This window comes from Ovis aries, chromosome 2, assembly GCF_016772045.2.
Source record: "Ovis aries strain OAR_USU_Benz2616 breed Rambouillet chromosome 2, ARS-UI_Ramb_v3.0, whole genome shotgun sequence".
Taxonomy (NCBI): domain Eukaryota; kingdom Metazoa; phylum Chordata; class Mammalia; order Artiodactyla; family Bovidae; genus Ovis; species Ovis aries.
Genome location: NC_056055.1, coordinates 63823560 through 63845665, shown reverse-complemented (window position 1 = coordinate 63845665; position 22106 = coordinate 63823560). Strand labels below are relative to the sequence as shown.

The following is a 22106-nucleotide window of genomic DNA, read 5'->3' as shown; positions in this document are numbered from 1 at the left end:
GGATTGACTTCAGAATTAATAAATACATTTGTAGTGGAATATGATGGAATAACCCAACAGCAGGTGAAAATTAACCTGGTGCAAAAGGGGTCAAGAGCTGGAATTACAACTGATCTCAGTGGAACATGGAATAAATTGATTCCATGGGAAATGTTTGTCTCCAGGGAAACAGTAGATAAGAGCTAGTGGAAACACTCAGTCTTTGGATCTGTGTCACAGAAAAGGTTCCATGTACATCAAGCCCACAGACAACTAAATAATTGTGGGTGCTGGGTGGTGGAGGGAAAGAGAACAGGCCTGGGATTCCAGGCCAAGGCTTAAGTTTTGTTTTGAAGAGTGTCACCCAATGGCCATGTAATTTTTTGGTAATCATTATTGGTTTTCGGACTCAGGCTACTTACTTATCTTCACTGCCGCTGCTGCTACTGCTAAGTCGCTTCAGTCATGTCCGACTCTGTGTGACCCCATAGACAGCAGCCCACCAGGCTCCCCTGCCCCTGGGATTCTCCAGGCAAGAACACTTGAGTGGGTTGCCATTTCCTTGTCCAATGCATGAAAGTGAAAATCAAAAGTGAAGTCGCTCAGTCGTGTCCAACTCTTAGCGACCCCATGGACTGCAGCCCACCAGGCTCCTCCACCCACTAGCCTTCAAATTATTTCATCTTTAGACAGATAATTGTTTCCACTCAAATTGCTGCAGGGATTACATGAGATGAACCTGAAAACCACTGAGCACCGTTTAGCATGTAGCATATCATTTAGCATCTAGTTAAAGGCTGGATAAATATTACCTCTCATTCTCCTTTTTTGTCAAATATTTTCTTTTGAAAAGTTTACTCATGTTCTAGTTTAAAAATGAAATATTCATTGATTTAATTCAAGGAGATATCAAAAAACAATTTGCAAGGAAGATTTTATTCAGTTGGAGAAACCAAATCTTTTACAGACCAACAAAAACAATGGTCCAAATTATTTTGCCACATTCTTAGTTATTTTTTAGATAGAACTGTTTTAGTAATAGAGTGGCTTGACAAATTTAAGATAAGCAGCACTAAATGAAGAAAAATGCAAATGATTGAGCATCAGGATCTCAGGGTTCTAGCCATGTCACTGCTGCTGGTTAGCTGTCTGACTTGTTGGAAATCATGTAACCTTGTAAAGCCTCATTTGCAAAATATTTCAAAATTTTCAAAATTCTTTCCTGTGCTATAAAGCTGAGAGACCCAATATGGTAACCACTAGCAACATGTGACTATTGAGAATGAGGCTTTACAAGGTTACATGATTTCCAACAAGTCAGACAGCTAACCAGCAGTTTCATCCATCTCATCAGAACTGATTCAAATGAATTCTTTTTAATGGCTGAGTAATACTCCATTGTGTATATGTACCACAGCTGTCTTATCCATTCATCTGCTGATGGACATCTAGGTTGTTTTCCATGTCCTGGCTATTATAAACAGTGCTGCGATGAACATTGGGGTACATGTGTCTCTTTCAATTCTGGTTTCCTCGGTGTGTATGCCCAGCAGTGGGATTGCTGGGTCATAAGGTAGTTCTATTTGCAAATTTTTAAGGAATCTCCACACTGTTCTCCATAGTGGCTGTACTAGTTTGCATTCCCACCAACAGTGTAGGAGGGTTCCCTTTTCTCCACACCCTCTCCAGCACACAAGAAACCATTACAAAAACAAACTAACAAACCAAATAAGTGAAAGAGTAAATTAAAACAAGAACAAGGTTCCGGAAAGGTTCGCTTGCCTGATGCTCAGAAAGACAAAACACTGAGACACCAAGGCGACAGGCCTCTCCATGCTGAGGGGTGGAGTTTTCCTGCCTGTTCAGGTCAAAAGGCACATGCCCCGCTGAAGGCTGGGTGGTCCTGTCCAACCGTAACAGCTCAGCTCTAACGACACAGCTGACTGCCAGTTTCTGGAAAACAATACACGCAAACTTCCTATTTAGGTTACCTGCCTCTTGAAGAATGTGTAAGTCGTCAACCGACCTTCATTAGTGAAGGCAGGTGAAATGGATTTACTCATTTACTCATTACTCATGGTTTCAGCCACTGCTTCTGTTGATAATGGCTAAGAAAAAGGTGCTTGTTTGTGCTAAGTCGCCTCTGACATTTTGCAACGCTATGAACTGTAGCTCGCCAGGCTCCTCTGTCCACGGGATTTCCCAGGCAAGAAGATTGGAGCGGGTTGCCATTCTCTTCGCCGGGAGATCGTCCTGACCAAGGGATCAAAGCCGTCTCTTAAGTCTCCTGCATTGGCAGGTGGGTTCTTACCACTAGCGCCACCTAGGATGCCCTAGGAAAACGGTAAAATAAGGTAAATGGCTGGGAGGGCTGCTTTAGCAACGTAACCGGGAAAGCTTGTCTGAGAAGATGACACTGGAGTTGAGACATAACTGATGAAAAAGGGACAAACAAAAACATTCTTTGAATTTTGTTTTTCCTTAAGATCCCTTGGGGATAAAGGGGAGGCCTACAAAAAGTGTTTAAATTACCATGAATATAGATAGTTCGAGGAGACCATAATTTGCCCGTTTTAGAGAAATCAACATCACTTTTAAAATAGTATTGTAGAGTATAATCCATACCTTCTCTACAAACTACTCTATTTAGTAAAAATAAAAGCTCAGTATGATTGGATGAGTATAGAAAGTGATGAAAACGTAAAGGCTAAAAGATATAGACCATCCCCCACCCCTAAAGTGATCCAGCCAGGATATGACAAAGCTGGGAAGCAGAAGGGTCTTTTATTTCGTGGTTTATGCTTTTTCAATCATATCTGAGCCTTTTTTGCCATCAGCTTCCTCCTTTAACAGGGATTCAAACCCAGAGGCCAGCAACAGTCAAGAGAACAGCACACTAAGTGCAGTTATCCAGTGGGACCGTGGAGAAATGAGCTCTGTCCTGTACTTAGGGAGCGTGAATATTCAGTTCTTGCTAATTATTGCAGACCTCTGGCTCCCAGATCTTCTGGTTTGTCAAAGATTAGCTGGAAACCTGGACTTTCATGCACATACTAAAATATTTTAAATGTTAGTAATTAGCACTAATTAATACACACATGCACTCCATCTCTTGGCAGGATGTTGTCCAAGGGTGTGCTCTGATGTTCTTATACTAGCAGTCCCTCAGATAAAGAGTCCTCTTCTGCACATTTAGAAACCATTTGTCAGTATTTTTCAGGTCTTTTTCTCCTTTGAAAAGAATGCAATTCCTCTCCTGGCTCATTAAGATGTATCTGTACTTTCCTTCACTGCTGCTGCTAAGTCGCTTCAGTCTGTGTCCAACTCTGTGCGACCCCGTAGACGGCAGCCCACCAGGCTTCCCCATCCCTGGGATTCTCTAGCTCTCATCAACTACCACAAGAGGGAGCTCAAACTTCTTTTTTTTTTTTTTTTAAAGTTTTACCTGAAGTCAACATTAATTCATGCAAAACGTGAAACTATTATCGTATGACATTTTAGGTTACCTCTTCCTGCTAAAATTGCCTATGTGGCTTGATTTTGTTAAGAACTATTTCACTAGATATAAAAACAGACAACAAACTCCCCTAAAACTCATGTTAAAGCCTAGCAGTCTAATTTTTATATTTTATGGTTTTTACTTTATATATTCAATTTAACTTTTTTATATCATTCTCAAGGCAGAGGTATTCTCAAGGCAGAGGTAAAGAAGCAAAAACAATATAGAGTTTGGAACCACTCTATAGAGTCCTATAACTTACAATTCAAATTTAAATTTAAAATAGAAAAAAAGGAAGAAAAAAACCCCCCAAAACCCAGGATTCTTTGAGACAGGAAATATGCTTTCCTTTTGGCAAAGGAAAACCAATGGTTAGCCCTAATGGGCCGAGGTATCCAAAGATGCCACTCTGGCTTAGAACCTAGTCATTTCATAGGTTTCTAGCTTTATCTGCCCTGTTTCTCTTGGAGTCTCTATGAACCTCTCTTATCAGCCCGCACATCAAGCCCTGAATGGAGGTGTGATTTATTTGTTGTTTCTTTTCTTGGTTTCCTCCCCTGTGTCCCCCGCAGTAAAGCCAGGAGAATAATAGTACTTCACAAGGCTTAGCAAGATGTTGTTGAGTTGAAGTCTGTGAAGTGCTCCATGCAGGGTCTGACACATGGAATTCCACATGTGGTAGGAATTATTATAGCAGACATTTGATATAAGTGTATCTTATTGAAGTGACATTCCTATGATATAGTTCACAGTGTTCAAGAGAACTTTAAAAAATAAATACCTAGCTAAATTGTTAATATTATGCTCTGAATTATCTTTAGTGTAATGAAATTTAAGAATTAGTTGTTGACTAGCAGTGCTAACACAGTCCTTGACTTTATTATGTATTTCTAATCTTGGCAAATACTCTGATGTATTTACATATGAAAAAAAACATATAGAGTTTTGAATAACCAGATCTCATTTTTATATACAGTATATGCAGTGTGAAAGTGAAAGTCGCTTAATCAAGTCTGGCTCTCTGCGACTGCAAGGACCATAGCCCGCCAGGCTCCTCTGTCCATGGAATTCTCCAGGCAAGAATACTGGCATGGGTAGCCATTCCCTTCTCCAGGGGATCTTCCTCAGCCAGGTATTGAACCCAGGTCTCCTTCATTGCAGGCAGATTACCTACCATATGAGCCACCAGGGAAGCCAGATATGCAGTATCGTCTGTATCTAATTTTATGTTCCGATGAGCAGGTAAGTTTAAGATGAGAAAACAAGACTATTTACTTTAACCTGCTTTCCTTATAACTAATCAATACATCTGCGTCTCCTATTACTTCAGCTAAGATAATCCTTACCATACCCCTGAAGAAATTAAAAGCTTCCTATTAAAGCTGATTCTTCACTCACCCAATTGATTGAAGTTTAAAAAGATAAAAATCGTGTGCAGTTATTTTATAAAAGTTTGTATATTAGGATTATGGGAGAGAATCTAATATTCAATTACAACATTTTCTTTACAGGAAATTTGGTTTTGCATAATTTTGACTTATGGGAAAAATGCCAGTTCCAAATAAAAGTATTCTCTGTTCCTCTCATTAATTAATGTCACACTTTAATTTTCTTAACATCTATTTATTGAGTGCCAGGTATGTGCCACTGTTCTAGCTAAGGCATGCCTCCTACTTTGAAAACAAGAGACCACTATACTTTTTTTCGGTTAAACAGTCAAAAAGCAAGTGAAAAGATAATCATAATAGGTTAATTAAGGCAGTTGAAAGGTTAAATATCTTGATAGTTTAAAACGAAAAACCTAAGAGGCTTCTGAACGTGGGTCAAGTTCTCTTTGGCCTTGTCGGGTTTCAGAACTAAGCGCTTGTGCTCACTGCTGCCACCTGGTGGCAGCCCATCATCTCCTCAGGCACTGTTTGATGAGGTGGGTGGGAGCCGTGATGGACTTGTCTATGTGGTCTCCCGTGTACTGTGTGCCTCCTGGCTTTCACTGTTTCTGGATTTAGATTATTATAGGGTTTCCAAGGTAATATTTCTAGGGTCTGGGAAAGGAGAATCAGAATTCCCAGGAATTCTTGAAATGATATCATTATGTACTTTTAAAAATTATTTGCGTATTTTAAATTAGTAGTGAATTTGGGGTGTAAAATGGCAGAGTAGGACATGCACTCATCTTCTCCTGCAAGAACTCCAAAACTACAATTTGCTGCTAAACAACCATCAACTGGAGAATGTTGGATCCCACCAAAAAAAGATACCCCACATCCACGGGCAAAGGAGAAGCCCCAGCAAGATGGTACGAGGGGCAAAAATCGCATTTAGAATCAAACCCCTTACCTGCCAGAGATGCTCGGTGGGCTCAAACAAACCTTGTGTGCACAAGGACCCAGAGACCCCACAGAGACTGAGCCAGAACTGTGTTTGAGTGTCTCCTGCAAAGGTACGGGTTAGCAGTGGCATGCCACAGGGGCAGGCTGGGTGCAGCGGACCTGGGTATGGCATAAGACCTCCTGGAGGAGGTCGCCATTAACCCCGCCATAGAGCTACCAGAACTTACACAGGACTGGGGAAACAGACTCTTGGAGGGCACAAATAGAACCTTGTGCATACCAGGACCCAGGAGAAAGGAGCAGTGGCCCGACAAGAGACTGACTCAGACTTGCCTGTGAGTGTCCAGGAGTCTCCAGTGGAGGTGTGTGTCGGCGGTGGCCTGCTGCAGGATCGGGGGCACTGGGTGCAGCAGAGCAGTGGGACCTTTTGAAGGAGGTTTACATTATCTTCATTACCTCCACCATAGTTTGGCCTCAAGTCAAACAACCAGGAGGGAACACAGCCTTGGGTGTCAACAGAAAATTGAATTAAAGATTTATTGAACATGGCCCCACCCATCAAAACAAGACCCAGTTTCCCCCTCAGTCACTCTCTCCCATCAGAAAGCTTCCATAAGCCTCTTATCCTTCTCCATCAGAGGGCAGACAGACTGAAAACCTCAATCACAGAAAACTAACCAAACTGATCACATGGACCACAGCCTTATCTAACTCAATGAAACTATGAGCCACGCTGTGTAGAATGACCCAAGATGGATGAGTCATGGTGGAGAGTTCTGACAAAATGTGGTCCACTGGAGAAGGGAATGGCAAACTACTTCAGTATTCTTGCCTTGAGAACCCAATGAACAGTATGAAAAGGCAAGAAGATAGGACACTGAAAGATGAACTCTCCAGGTCAGTAGGTGCCCAATTTTCTACCAGAGATCAGTGGAGAAATAACTCCAGAAAGAATGAAGAGACAGAGCCAAAGCAAAAACAACACCCAGTTGTGGATATGACTGGTGATGGAAGTAAAGTTTGATGCTGTAAAGAGCAATATTGCATAGGAACCTGGAATGTTAGGTCCACTCAGGAAAATTGGAATCAAGGAAAATTGGAAGTGGTCAAACAGAAAAGGCAAGAGTGAACATTGTCATTTTAGGAATCAGTGAACAAAAAATGGACTGGAATGGGTGAATTTAACTCAGATGACCATTATATCTACTATTGTGGGCAAGAATCTCTTAAAAGAAATGGAGTAGCCCTCATAGTTGACAAAAGTCTGAAATGCAGTACTTGGATGCAGTCTCAAAAATGACAGAATGATCTCTGTTTGTTTCTAAGGCAAACCATTCAATATCACACCAAGTCTATGCCCCAACCATTAAAGCTGAAGAAGCTGAACGGTTCTATGAAGACCTACAAGACCTTCTAGAACTAATACCCAAATAAGATGTCCTTTTCATTATAGGGGACTGGAATGCAAAAGTAGGAAGTCAAGAGATACCTAGTGTAACAGGCAAATTTGGCCTTGGAGTACAGAATGAGGCAGGGCAAAGGCTAACAGAGTTTTAACAAGAGAACGAACTGGTCATAGCAAACACCCTCTTCCAACAACACAAGAGAAGACTCTACACGTGGACATCACCAGATGGTCTGTACTGAAATCAGTCCGATTATATTCTTTGTAGCCAAAGATGGAGAAGCTCTATACAGTCAGCAAAATAAGACCACGAGCTGATTGTGGCTCAGATCATGAACTCCTTATTGCTAAATTCAGACTTAAATTGAAGAAAGTAGGGAAAACCACTAGACCATTCAGGTATGACCTAAATAAAATCCTTTACAATTATACAGTGGAAGTGACAAATAGATTCAAGGGATTAGGTCTGATAGAGTGCTTGAAGAACTATGGATGGAGGTTCATGACATTGTACAGGAGGCAGTGATCAAGACCATCCCCCCAAAAAAGAGGCAAAAAAGCAAAATGGTTGTCTGAGGAGGCCTTACAAATAGTTGAAAAAAGAAGAGAAGCAAAAGGCAAAGGAGAAAAGGAAAGATATAACCATTTGAATGCAGAGTTTCAAATGCAGAGTTTCAAAGAATAGCAAGGAGAGATAAGAAAGCCTTTCTCAGTGATCAGTGCAAAGAAATAGAGGAAAACTGTAGAATGGGAAAAACTAGAGATCTCTTCAAGAAAATCAGATATACCAAGGAAACATTTCATGCAAAAATGGGCATAATACAGGACAGAAATGGTATGGACCTAATAGAAGCAGAAGATATTAAAAAGAGGTGGCAAGAATACACAGAAAAAAGATCTTAATGACCCAGATAACTATGATGGTGTGATCACTCACCTAGAGTCAGACGTCCTGAAATGAGAAGTCAAGTGGGCCTTAGGAAGTAGCATTTGACCATAATAATAAACAAAAGCACTTTTTTTCTCACAGGGTTTTTGCTAAAGTTCAGAGGTTTTCTTTATTATTCTTATAAGCCAGTATATTGCAAAAAATTTTATGTTCTAGCAATAGATTCATCTCTACCTGATATTTATATTTTGTTATAGAAAACACTGAAAGAGGAGACATAAAAAAAATGTCAAATAAAAATTATTTTAAATGTAAAGATTATACCGTATATATTTAATGTTTACAAGTTAAAATTCTTGAACTCTAAGATCAAAGCATTAGTTGCCTTATCCAGTACTCTTGATTTTGTTTCATGACAAAAATTGTTTTCATTGCATTGATATTTGCATTGATAATGCAATGAACACATGCATTGATACTTGTTCACTTGCCAAAAGCATCAAGTTGGGTATAAGAATACATATTGCTTTCTGTAAGCTTATTTCCTTTTGAAACAATTTTACGTTTTTTGTTGAAATCAGTTTTGCAAGCTGTGGCATTTTCATCTATCTTATTAAAAATTACAAACTAGAAACTTGAAAGGGAATGAGTAACAATAAGCTTGAGATAAATATTGAGATCTTTAATGGTACTGAGATACTTATTGAGATACTTTAGTGGTAAATCCTACTCTATTCATAGCTCTTCAATGAGGTGTGTAATTGAGATGGATAAGAATATGTTCAAAATGATGAGAAGTTTTAATGTAGTGAACATTTGTCAATTTGGTGGTATCTGGTATCCAAGTGTCCTGCCTGTATTAATCAATGTTTTTCAGAGAAACAGAAATAGAACAGGAATAATAAGATGTGACCATCCATGAGTGGATTGCCATTTCCTTCTCCAATGGATGAAAGTGAAAAGTGAAGGTCAAGTTGCTCAGACGTGTCCGACTCTTAGCGACCCCATGGACTGCAGCCTACCAGGCTTCTCCGCCCATGGGATTTTCTGGGCCAGAGTCCTGGAGCGGGGCGCCATTGCCCTCTCCCAGTAGTGCTGAGGCAGTGCCAAATGATCTCTGCTATCAAGATCCTATGAGAACATTAAACACTGTGGACTACTACAGGGACTCTTCTTCAGAGGGAAACTGCCATGTGACTGAAAATGTAGTCATGGTTTGAAAGTAATAACTGGGCTAGGCTGGAAGGCCCAAGATGGCTTCACTCTTATGATGGTGGTGGTCACTGGCTGGAATGCTTCATAATATTTTTAAGTCTTGCTAAGCCTTATTTCATTGTGATTTCAACTTAGTATTTCTTTTCTCTTTCTTTTTATTTTCCCAAAGGCTGTTGAAACATCTACTTACATTTAACTATATGTAGAAAACTAGTTTAAAAAAATATCAAAGTATATAATAGGAGCCCTGAAATTCATGCTTGTTATGAGCTAAAAACTGAAAGTAGAGTTTGTTCCTAGATTAAACATCACATTTTTAAAAATGTATATTCTGTTTGATTCCTGCAATTGAGTATATAGTTAGAGGAAAAAATTTTTTAAAATTCAAGTAATTATAATGTAAATATAAGGCCAATTTACAGAGCCAAATTTTATCATTTGAAAAACAGAAAGGGGATGGAATTAACACTGCTACAATTTTCATATTATTTTCCTCTAATTTTTAATCCATGTGTTTTATAATGTCATAATTGTTCCAAATGCTGCCTTTAAAATGAGCTGATGCCGTAATAAGTAATTTTACTGGAGGGTTAATTTTCTATCTAATGAATAAACTATAATTTATTTAACCAATTCCACGTAAGTGAACATGCAGGTTGTTTCCAATTTTGTTGTCGTTGTTTTGCTTCTTTTTCATTATTACTTCAGGCCAGATTCCTATAAAGTCAGTCCAAGCTTATCTGAACAAGTTTATAAAACATTTCTAACTTCAGTTTCAAAGAGTTGTATCAGTTTACTTTCCCATCAATAATACATAAGCAATAGCTTCTGTCTTCCCTTTCCAGCATTTCCAGGATTCACAAAATGTTACCCTCTCAATAATTTATTCAAAAATGTTTATTGATCAATTTACTATGTGCTGGAGTCTGCATATACAAAGAAGAACAATGTCTAAAGGAGTTAGTGATTAAGTAGGAGAGACAAGTGTCTTAAAAGTATATATTTCCAGTTTAAAAGCTCAGTAAGAGAGATTTTCCCAGTTAAGATGACACTAGATAATATGAGGGCAATGCCATGTCTACTTCGCATATGTAACAATGATAGGTAAACTATAAAAATAAGAAATTCAAAAGGCATGGCTAGATTCAAAGCCGAATATAGCTGAAGCCACGTGCCTGCTATGTTCCTGGTCTCTTAAGTATCCATAGTGTTGGTGCTAGGGGAGACTAAATGTTTTGACAAATCCTTCCACCAACCTCAGTGAATAATACATCCTCCTTTAACTGTGTGACATTTTACAGAGAGAGTCAAAGGTGTTAACGGGTCCTTTAGCTCCATGAAGGAAAATGCAACCTTCTCTTTTATTTTTTTTAATGCTTAATTCATTAAACCTAAAACCATTTTGTTATAAACATTCACTTAAACATTGAACACTCACAATCTCTCTAAATATTTTTATATTACTTACAAGGATAATCCATCAGTACTTACAGAGTTCAGTTAAAAATATCTCAAATATTTAAATGATTGTGAATACATTTAATTTTACTCTTCTAAATATTTAGTTGAAATCAAAACATGAAATACAAAATTCTCTTAAAGGCTTTAAACAATTTGAAGAGCAGAAAATCTACACATAAAATATATCAATTACAAGTATTACAGTAAAACTGAAATAGTTATAAATGTGATGATGAAAACATATAACTACACTACTAATGATTTCATTTTACATTCATATTCTTATTTTTGCTCTTCTGCTTTCCTGTTCCAAGATTGTAGTGATATTGCCAGATGCTAACTTTTTAACCATTTTATTTTATGTTGGAGTGGGCAATGGCAACCCACTCCAGTATTCTTGCCTGGAGAATCCCGTGGACAGAGGAGCCTGGTGGGCTGCTGTTCATGGAGTCGCACAGAGTCGGACACGACTGAAGCGACTTAGCAGCAGCATAGCTGACTAACAATACTGTGTTAGTTTCAGGGGTACAACAGAGTGATTCAGTTTTACATGTATCTATGGTTTTTTTTTCAAATTCGTTAAGTGGGGAAGGGAGGCACAGTTAGGGAGTTTGGGATTGACATGTACACACTGCTATTTAAAATGGATAACCAATAATGACTTACTGAATAGCACATGGGGAGATGTTGACTTTAATATCGCCTTTAAGGTGGAAATAATCTTTCCAAACCACAAAGCAGAAGAATACTCCGACTTGCCAAGGTCTAGGGTTTACTCTCTCGATACGTTGATTCTTAGTAGTTTGCAGAACTGCAAACTGCATCACTTACTTGGGATATATCCTTTCTAATAATGGATTTCCCTTGTTTGGCTATGGATAGTTCAGTTTATAAATATTATGAAATTTGTTTTTGAGATTCTAGAAATAATGTGCACTTTAAAATGGACAACAGTACTAATTCATTGTCCTGTTGTTATGAGATTTTTTTGGCGAAAACAGTGTAATCGAGATTTACATAGATTTTCATCTTCCTTCTCTATGGCTTGGAAAGAATTACTCTCCGAGGGACCCTGTTCCCTTATAGTCCATAATAGTATTAACGACCAAAACTTAGATCCTGGATACATCTGGGTGGTGGGGGTAGGAAAACATTAATTTAGCCTCTTTGAATTAGTTATGCCTAGTAACTCCATGCAAAGTAGCTGCTGGGAGCATCAACAACCCTTCTGAAGACATAAATGAGGGCAATGGTTTTACAAGACACAAGATCATGGAGAAAGGGGCCTGCCTGAGCCACTGTTGAAACCACAAATGAAGGGGTGCTGGGACTGCTGAGAGGCTGCTATTCAGCAGTGCTAAGACTCTTTGCTGCATGTGCTGAAAGATGAGGATAGAGAGTTAGCTCTCTAGTTGTTGAAAAATACCAACAGATTCTAGAACAGGAAGCAAACCCCCTTTCTCTATTCCTGCCCTTTGAACTTCCATCAGTACTCCCCATTGGTAGAAATTAACCAGAAGCTTGTTGGCAAGTATCTGGAAAAATGGAATATGCAGGTCCCTGGACTCTTAGAATACCTTGCAGTACATAGAAGGGCAAAAATGGGAGCCAAGAATAAAAGGCAAAAATTATCATTACAACCTATTTCTTCTCAGGGACTCTAAGTGGGTAAGACACATCCCAAGAGGTCATCTATTTGGCTTAATGAGTATGTGTCTTCCTTTTGAGAAATCCACTAGGTGTGCTTTTTTATCCTGCTTTGGATTGGTTCATCTCCCCAGGTTTCTATGTCTCCACCAGGTGGAGTTAGAGGGTAGTTTATTAAAGGGTTAAATTTAGAAAGTTGAGAGTTTTCATTTTCAGATTGGATGAAGCAAAGATAAACTATACCAAGGGGACTACTTTCCTCTGACATTTCCTTTTAAAATGTTACCTTGTTAGTATCATACTTGCTTTGTTTGTTATGTCAAAGTGCACAATTCTCTGGCTGTGACTTGGGATACTTGTGTTGCAAGGAATAGAGACTCATTCCAGCTGGCTCAAGAAAAGAGAATACTATTATAAATACACAAGAAGGAATATCACAGACATTTTTGGAAAAGAAATGAAATATAGCCAAGGCCTACTGGGAGCAGAGGCTGCTTTTTGCCTCTCTTAGGGAACACATGGTCACTCTCATTTCTGCTTCTCATTTATTCATTATTCATTCGCTGAATATGCACTGAGTCTCCACTCTGGTGCTGAAGACTTGAGATACAAGGATGCATATGGCATTAAATGAACATTAAATGGGAAGAGAGTCATTAAACAAATAAATACACATCCATACAATTATAAATTGCTATAAATGCTATGAATAAAATATGCAGCTTTTAAGACAGAGTGTAATAAGGAAACTTAACAGCAATTAGGAGGTTGAGGAAAATTTTTTTAAGGGACGTTTAAACATAGACCTAAAAAGACAACTAGCAGTCAGCACAATTAGAGTGGAACAGGAAATTTGCTCAGCTAGAAAGTGTTTGAGGAAAATTTAACCAGTTCCTATGTATACATGGGCACGGGGCTTATTCTTTAAAGAGCTTATTATTTTAATATGGGTGAACACATTGGTGGTGAACAGAGGAAATCCTCTCAGAATTAGGGAAAGCCCTTAATTGTGGAAGTCTGTGAAATGGACAATTCTTGTCCATTCAGATTGGGTCCTCACTCTGTATTTGCTTTATGTGGATATTGAAGGTAGAGATCATAAATTGGTTGTTAGCACAGTTTTCCCTAACATTTGTTCCTAATAATTTTAAAATGCATGAAGATCACTTGCCTTGCATTTTAAGTTGGCCAAACTCCTTGCTTCTTGGGGGAATTTTATTTCATTAACTAGCAGATCTGGTTCATTTTCTCACTGCTAAAATGGCACAAAGGCAAGCTTCAGCCAGATAGATAAACAGTGTTCTACCTGCGGATGACTTTTCTTTGAAATCAAGTCACTGGGAATCCCAAGACACCACCTGACATGCATCTGGTATCGCTGTGTCCACTAGTGTGGACTCGACTGTCAGAGGTCTGGCATTCAGTCCTGGTCCTCTCTGACTCCTCACATGTAGCGGGCTATTTATGAATTAGTGGGTTGGCCGCCCTGAGTCAGAATGTTATTTTTCCTCAAGTCCTGATTTCACAGACAAGAGTCTCAAACCCACCGATTTCATACAGCTTCAGTGACAATTCCAATTCCTATGTTGATGTTCCTAGGAACACCTACTTGCTAGATCTTGGATAATGTACTAATAGACCGTAGATACAAAGGAAAAAATTGAATAATCAAGAAGCAGATCCTAAGTGTCTACTGGAGTAAGAGAATGAATAAAAATGATCAGTATTCTCTCCTAGCTATCTCAGCCAAGCATACAGACTATTTAAATACCCTTCCTGTAAAGGAACTATTCCACTTAGAATTTTCTGAGAAATACCTAGAAAATATAACTAATGTAAATTTACTCGCATCATTTGAATGATAGAATTGGCAATGCAAATGGAAACTTCCTAGTAACCCTGAATGAAGATCTTTTCAGGTATTTATTTAAAGAAGAGGAGACTTCCAGGTTTGCTTTCTGGCCTGTTGTTAAGTCATTCCAATAAAAACAACTCGATATATTTAGTCTCCTCAGTCAATAGTATTTTATTATCTTTAGGGATTGTTTTGGTCTCCACATAGAGGTTGGACTGCCAAAAAGATAAACCAAGATATGAAACTTACTCTATTCTTCAAAATTAAAAATTATTTTCCCTGGTGATATGGGCATGACTCCCAACTGAATCATCCAAAATAAACTAGTTAATTAGTTCCAGGATGGATAAGACAGACTATCCACAAAAAGATTATACTACATATAAGCTTATAAATATTCATTCTCTTATGTTGATAGTACTATATTTGGTCTATGGATGTGTAAAGAAAGTGAGTGAGCCTAGTAAGACTTTAAAAATGTTGTTCATCTCAGTGCATTGATTAAGATGACAGGCCAGGATTCAAATGCCACCCCTGCCACCTACTGTTGTGTGAGTATATGCTGTGTGTGTTCTCTACTACTTGTGTTGTGTTCTCTACTCTCACTTCCTTCTTCTCCCTTCCTCTCCTACCCCCACCCTAAACTCTCCTGGACCATGATCTCCCGAGGGTCAAGTTCTGGGTCACCTCTATCCCAGCCCTACCTGCACTGTCTAGCCTGAGGCTTTGCCCAAAGGACTCCTCAGCAAATGCTTGTTTAAGGATGTTTTTAAAAATGCTTTTCAGAAACTCCGTAGCAAAAGGCTAAACCTCTCATTGTGGACTGTGCATGGTAACTATACATTTCAAACTAAGCTCAGGACATTTATTCTGACAAGGTATGAGAATATTTCTGGCACAATAGAGTGCATGTTTTGGAATGAAAAAGACCTAGCTTTGAATTCTGCCCTGAATTTACCACTTAGCCTGCAACTTTGAACAGTTATAAAAATGTTGGTTGTTGTTCAGCCGCTCAGTTCTGTCTGACTCTTTGCGACCCCATGGACTGCAGCATGCCAGGCTTCCCTGTCCTTCACCATCTCCTTGAGTTTGCTCAAACTCATGTCCATTGAGTCGATGATGCCATCCAACCATCTCATACTCTTGCCTCCTTCTCATCCTTTCCTCAATCTTTCCGTGGATCAGGGTCTTTTCCAGTGAGTCAGTTCTTCCCATCGAGTGGCCAAAGTATTGGAGCTTCAGCTTCAGCATCAGTCCTTCCAGTGAATATTCAGGATTGATTTCTTTTAGTATTGTTTGGTTTTATCTCCTTGCAGTCCAAGGGACTCTCAAGAGTCTTCTCCAGCACCACAGTTTGAAAGCATCAATTCTTTGGCACTCAGCCTTCTCTATGATCCAACTCACATCTGTACACGACTACTGAAAAAGCCATATCTTTGACTAAATGGACCTTTGTTGGCAAAGTGATGTCTCTGCTTTTTAATATGCTCTCTAGGTTTGTCATCACTTTTCTTCCAAGGAGGAAGCATCTTTTAATTTCAGTCATATATTTATTCTAGGGATGCTCTGAAGATTTCACCACAGTCAATGTGAAGTGGCTAGTTCAGGATAGTAGTTCCTAGCAGCTAGAACATGCTATGACTTTGGGCTAATTCCATCCTCACCGCCCCAGCCACAGTCTTCATCTCTGGAGTGGAGATAATAACTTCCTTGCACTAGCTGCAGGAATTAGATGAAGCCATGATGTGCTTCAGTTCAATTCAGTTCAGTCACTCAGCCGTGTCCGACTCTTTGCGACCTCATGAATCGCAGCACGCCAGGCCTCCCTGTCCATCACCAACTCCCAGAGTTCACTCAGACTCGCATCCATCAAGTCCGTGATGCCATCCAGCCATCTCATCCTCGGTCGTCCCCTTCTCTTCCTGCCTTCAATCCCTCCCAGCATCAAAGTCTTTTCCAGTGAGTCAACTCTTCGCATGAGGTGGCCAAAGTACTGGAGTTTCAGCTTTAGCATCATTCCTTCCAAAGAAATCCCAGGGTTGATCTCCTTCAGAATGGACTGGTTGGATCTCCTTGCAGTCCAAGGGACTCTCAAGAGTCTTCTCCAACACCACAGTTCAAAAGCATCAATTCTTCGGCGCTCAGCCTTCTTCACAGTCCAACTCTCACATCCATACATGACCACTGGAAAAACCATAGCCTTGACTAGACGGACCTTAGTTGGCAAAGTAATGTCTCTGCTTTTCAATATGCTATCTAGGTTGGTCATAACTTTTCTTCCAAGGAGTAAGAGTCTTGTAATTTCATGGCTGCAATCACCATCTGCAGTGATTTTGGAGCCCCCCAAAATAAAGTCTGACACTGTTTCTACTGTTTCCCCATCTATTTCCCATGGAGTATTGGGACCAGATGCCATGATCTTCGTTTTCTGAATGTTGAGCTTTAAGCCATTTTTTTCATTCTCCTCTTTTACTTTCATTAAGAGGCTTTTGAGTTCCTCTTCACTTTCTGCCATAAGGGTGGTGTCATCTGCATATCTGAGGTTATTGATATTTCTCCCGGCAATCTTGATTCCAGCTTGTGCTTCTTCCAGTCCAGCGTTTCTCATGACGTACTCCGCATAGAATTTAATAAACAGTAACTATTATTATTATTATTATACCATTTTTCTTCTAGTGGTAAGAACTAAAGAAAAGAAACAATTCTGTCTTTTCCTTTTCACTTTTTCTATCTCCTTCATTCCATGAAAGCACCTGGACAAAACTAAAACAAAACAAGGAAATCAAAGGGTGATATTTTAAAATAGTTTTGACATATTCTGAAATAGTGAGATGCATTTAAAGCTTCTTCAGAAGAAGGGCTGAACACCCTTGTTCTTATAGCAATAGCAACTAGACAAACACTGAGGCCTTTTGCTTATGTTTCTGGGCCATTCTTCAAAGTATTGAGTAATCCCAGAATGATTTCTTTCTTTTCTGGGACGTGTGACAAGAAGAAATCATTGGTGATGATTACTATCATCTACAGCCCCTCTCTTTTATTATGCACAGATGAAGCTGCCAAAACTTTGAAAAGTGGTATATATCAAACATATGGCAGTGCAGGGCAGAGGAAATATTGTGGGAAATTTGGAGCCTATACTGCCACTAACATAATATGCGAGTGTTTCCTATTTGATTGTGAGTGTGGGTGTGAGTGTGTGTATGTAGGGGCAGTATGAGAGAAAGAGAGTGAGAGGGAGTAAGAATTTGATATTTTAAAAAAACATTTCTTGGGTCAGAGATACTACTTAAAAAGTAACTTACTTGTTCACTGAACCATACCATGGGATGGACTCTATTCAGGCTAGATTGAATTTTATGTTCAAACCTGGGGAAATCTCTAGGAAAAAGGATGGAGTATTTTTTCTTTCCTTCCAGCAGGAGACTGGATTTCATCACTGTGCCCAGAGGATATTACGGGCCCCACTGCAAATCTTTCCCTTTTTAATCTTTTCTTCTCTTTTTTTTCTACTTTCATTGTGGTATGAGACCCAGTTTATTATCTCTCCAATGAGACATATCCAACATTGCAAGAAATGAGAAATTTTAAAACATCATAATCTACTGGGGACTTCCCAGGTGGCTCAGTGGTAAAGAATCCACCTGCCAATGCAGGAGATGCAGGTTCAATCCCTGGGTCAAGAGGATCCCCTAGAGAAGGGAGTGGCAACCCACTCCAGTATTCTTGCCTGGAAAATTCCAGGGACAAAAGAATCTGGTGGGCTGTAGCCTACAAGGTTGCAAAAGAGTAGGACACAACCTAGCAACTAAACAGCAACAACAACAATCTATTTGTGCATGTGAGAAGCACCTGTTAGTGGTAAACTTACTAAACGATGCCGCAAAGTTGCTCCTGGTGACCCTGAGGGTCTTTCAGAGTCTAACACACAGTGCATCCCACTGGGATCCTGGGCTACCCAGGCAGGCACGATAGCCAGGAAACTTCCTAAGAGAAACATTTTTTAAAAGGTCTTTGGGGGCCTAAGAATTAAGTCCCTGGAAACCAGAATTAAGACATTCAATTAAAAGAGGGCCTAACTCTGGTCTGAAGAAGATATCATGTCCTGCTCAGATTCATAGCACAGAATATGTTCTTAACAGTTGTTATTGGTTGAATGAAGGAAGATGGTGTGAAGTTGAAGTCATAGCTTCAATTTGAGATGCGGGGTTGGAATGTGAAGGCTCCTGTGAGCACTGAGTCACACACCCTAAACTATTAGGCCCGTTTCAAAATGGGGAGGAAGTCAATCACTCAGTCCAAAAGTATTCAACCTTTCTCTAGCCCTTTTTCAACTAAAAACCAGTTGCATGCTATGTGAACAGAGGCAGAAGGAGATGCTCTGGTTGGAGCTGGGAGGGTCCAAACCAATGAAGCTGGCCTTTTCCTACCTTGCCTCGCAAACACCTCCTGTCCTACTCCACCAAGAGGGTCTATGGGGCAATTTGCACAAACCAGAACCAATGCGCTAGAAAGGGATTGTCTCTTTAAAACAAGACTCTATGCTATTAAGCCAAAGAATGATAATCCCTTAGAAGCCAGCACATCAAAACTGAGCTGCAAGAGGCATTATACTAAAAGAGCAAGACTGGTTGCACATGGGGTGAGCTGTCACCTTCAATTGGTCCCAGATTAAGCAGGTTATTGGTGTGGAGACCTCTGCATTGGGGCAGGGAATGGGTAGCCAGGCACACGCAGTAAGCAATTGTGTGGGCACAGGGCTGCCTCATTAAGGCCATGGGGAAATAAGAGCCAGGCAGGCAGTGTAGGGAAGTGTTAGTGGTTCCTGGGGCCTCAGGACCCAATAGATGGTCACTGAGGGCTGAACACCCCTGACAGGTACCCCAGATGGTAGAAGGAACTGAATGAGGGGGGAGATTCAGAGGCGTTTTCTTTGTATGGGAAACCTCCCATGGAGACATCAAGCAGGATGGGAGGGGCATGAGAAACCCTTAGGAACTGTTGCCAAATACTCTCTACTCTGGACATAGCATTCCAGAGGCTGCTTGCCTTCCCAGCAAGAGTAGATCACTTTAAGGCAGTCATCCAAGTTGGCTTCATGATGCACTGATGACAACCTGGGAATGTTACAGACTGTTACCTCCTCCATTGGCTTAATAGCTTGGTCCTCCAAACCTCCCAGCTCAAATTTGTTCCCAATTTTGACTTCTAAGAATGGAGTAAGGTGCATGACTATAAGCCTGCAAGACTTTAAGCCCCTTGAAAGTGTTCTGGGTTCTGCAGGCTCACAAATTTATATTAAAGAGGGAGTTTGCTCAGCATGTTTATTAAGCAAAATTGCTCTCAGGTAGATTTAGGGATTGTGGTCAGTCTTCCTCATATATGAAAAAAGAGAGCAAGGAAGAATTACTTTTATTTTATGGTGGAGACTCTATTTATGACTTTGTTATAGAGATGATGAATTTCTTCTCTCTTCTTCTCCACAACAGGTCTGTCAGTTTTGGGGTCTATCTGGGACACCTGTTCAGAGCAGCACTTGCTGGGAGTTCACAGCATCACTGTGTTCCTCACCCCTGTGTGCCCTCAGGAGCAACCCAATTGCTCTGCAGTCACTGTTAGACATTTATCCTGCCTGTTTATTCTCAGTACTTATAACCAGCCAAAGTATTCTATATTTATTATTTCTTTATTATTATCTCTCTCAGTATTCTTTGCTGCGTCCCTACCATCTTGAACCTTGACCATCATGTGCCCTGCCATGTGTTCTAAGTGTTCCCTCTGAGCCTGTTTAACTTTCTCAACCAGTGGGCTGAATACCATCTTTATCCCTACACTCCAAGTGACAGCATTCAACTTAACTTGATCAAGGTTTCACAGTAAGAACAGGTAGAACCAGGATTTGAACTCAGCACTGCCTAGATTTAGAGACTTCAGCTTTTAATCTCATGTTCTTATCTGCAAAGTTCCAATTGAATTAAAACCAGCCTCTTGATGAGAAGACTCTTTTCAGGTGTTTCACGGCCAGTTGGTTTTGTGCTGCCGTTTTGCCATAAAACAAGCAGTGGTCCCAGGAGCTGGGTAGCTGGGTGTGGTGGAATCGGTCTGGAGTCCTCATGACTCAGAGGGATGGGCAGAAAGAGTCTTTTGAACTCAGGAGTCCCTCTGGGTGTGGAGGTTTGACTAAGGAGTGGGTAAATAGAAGATCATTCAGAAGTAGGAGAAACAATAAGAGAAAAAAAAAAGTTGAGTTAATAAATGAATGAGTAAACAAGCCCACAAAGGAAGAAATGAATGCATTAATTGGTGGCATGAAAGCAATGTAAGGACTCAGGGAGCACATTGTTTTATTCTTAGTAGCCTGCCTGCTTGCCTTGGGGCTCTGATGACAGAAGGGACAAGCTTCAAGCCTCCTGTCCTCTCATTATTTATTTTTCAGCTTTATTAAGGTACAGCTAACAAATAAAAATTGTGTATATTTTAGGTGTACAATGTGATGATCTGATACAGGTACACATTGTGAAAAGATGACCACATTCAAGTTGATAAACACATCCATTACCTTAAGTAGTTATGTTTTTTTGTGGTGAGCACATTTACGATCTACTCTGTTAGCAAATTTCAAGTACACAATATAGTATTATTAACTCATTATTGACCAGAGATATATTAATACATCTTTTGTTGCTTGAACATTATTGATCAGAGGCATATCAATATTCACTTACCTAACAAATTGCCAGCCATAGGCATTAGTTTCTGCAAAAGAACCCTGGTCAATAATATGTTAACTATCGTCACCATGCTGTACATTAAAATTCCAGAACTTATCCATCTTATAACTGGAAGTTTGTACCCTTTGACCCATCTTCCTACTTTCCTGATCTCCAGCCCTGCAAACTACCATTCTAGTCTCTCTATCCATTCCTGCACCGCCCGCAGCTCATTCTCTTTGCTCACTTTCACCACAGGTTGACTGGCCTAGATGGAGCAGAGTCAGCCATGTCTATTTGGAATTCTTTAAGAGGCTCTGGAGGAGGTCTTCTGTTCTGCTTTTTTAATCTGGTGAGGGAGACTCCCTTTGACTTTATCCCAATCAGAGTATGAATGCCATCTTCACAACCTACTGGGCTTAGGACCTGGAAGAAATAACTTATCCTCTTTGTGCTTCAGTTTCTTTCACTTCATAATGAAAATTCTTAATTCCCGTGTAACATCACCAGGATTATGAAAAATTGTATAGAATACACATTTACACCTACACTCACACACACACACAAACATATACCCACAGAGCCTAGTGCCATGCCTATAGTTAAATAAATATAGCCATCATTTCTTGAGACAAAGGGAAAGCAGAAAAACAAAACAAAAAAAATGGGAGGGGGGAATACATTCCAGTATAATTGTCCCGATTAATGTGATTGATATGGGCAAGTGAGTTTCTGAGTAGCAGCTTGTCTTCCTCTTCCAATGACATTCCAGAAACAGTTTTCCAACATCTTGCATTTTCTTACTGAAGGATGGGGACATTTGATAGCTTCTATATTTCTCTTATTGTTGGGCTTTTCACAGTAACTTATTTTGATTAACGTCTAGTTAGTTATAGATTCTTACTTTTTCCTAAATCACTTTAGTGAATTTACAGAATCTTGTTATTAATATTTTGATGTGTGGATGCTTGAAGTTGGAGTGGTTTGTTCATGGATTTAGAGGTTCTGTTTGGCAATGAGATGGTGGAAGCTGCAAATGTCTCTAGGCTTAGTTGCAGATTCTATACAACCCAAGAAACCATGTATCCACAAAAAGGAGAAATGATGCCCGATGAA

At 39.8% G+C, this 22106-nt stretch overlaps 1 long non-coding RNA gene across 1 annotated transcript; it reads left to right on the top strand.

Annotated features, from left to right (window-relative positions):
* The first annotated feature begins 2118 nt into the window (after window positions 1-2118).
* LOC121818635 (uncharacterized) lies at window positions 2119-9950 on the top strand. The gene is made up of 3 exons (XR_006058654.2): window positions 2119-2278; window positions 4455-4720; window positions 8980-9950. It is a non-coding gene; the product is annotated as an uncharacterized LOC121818635 (long non-coding RNA).
* Window positions 9951-22106: the final 12156 nt, after the last annotated feature.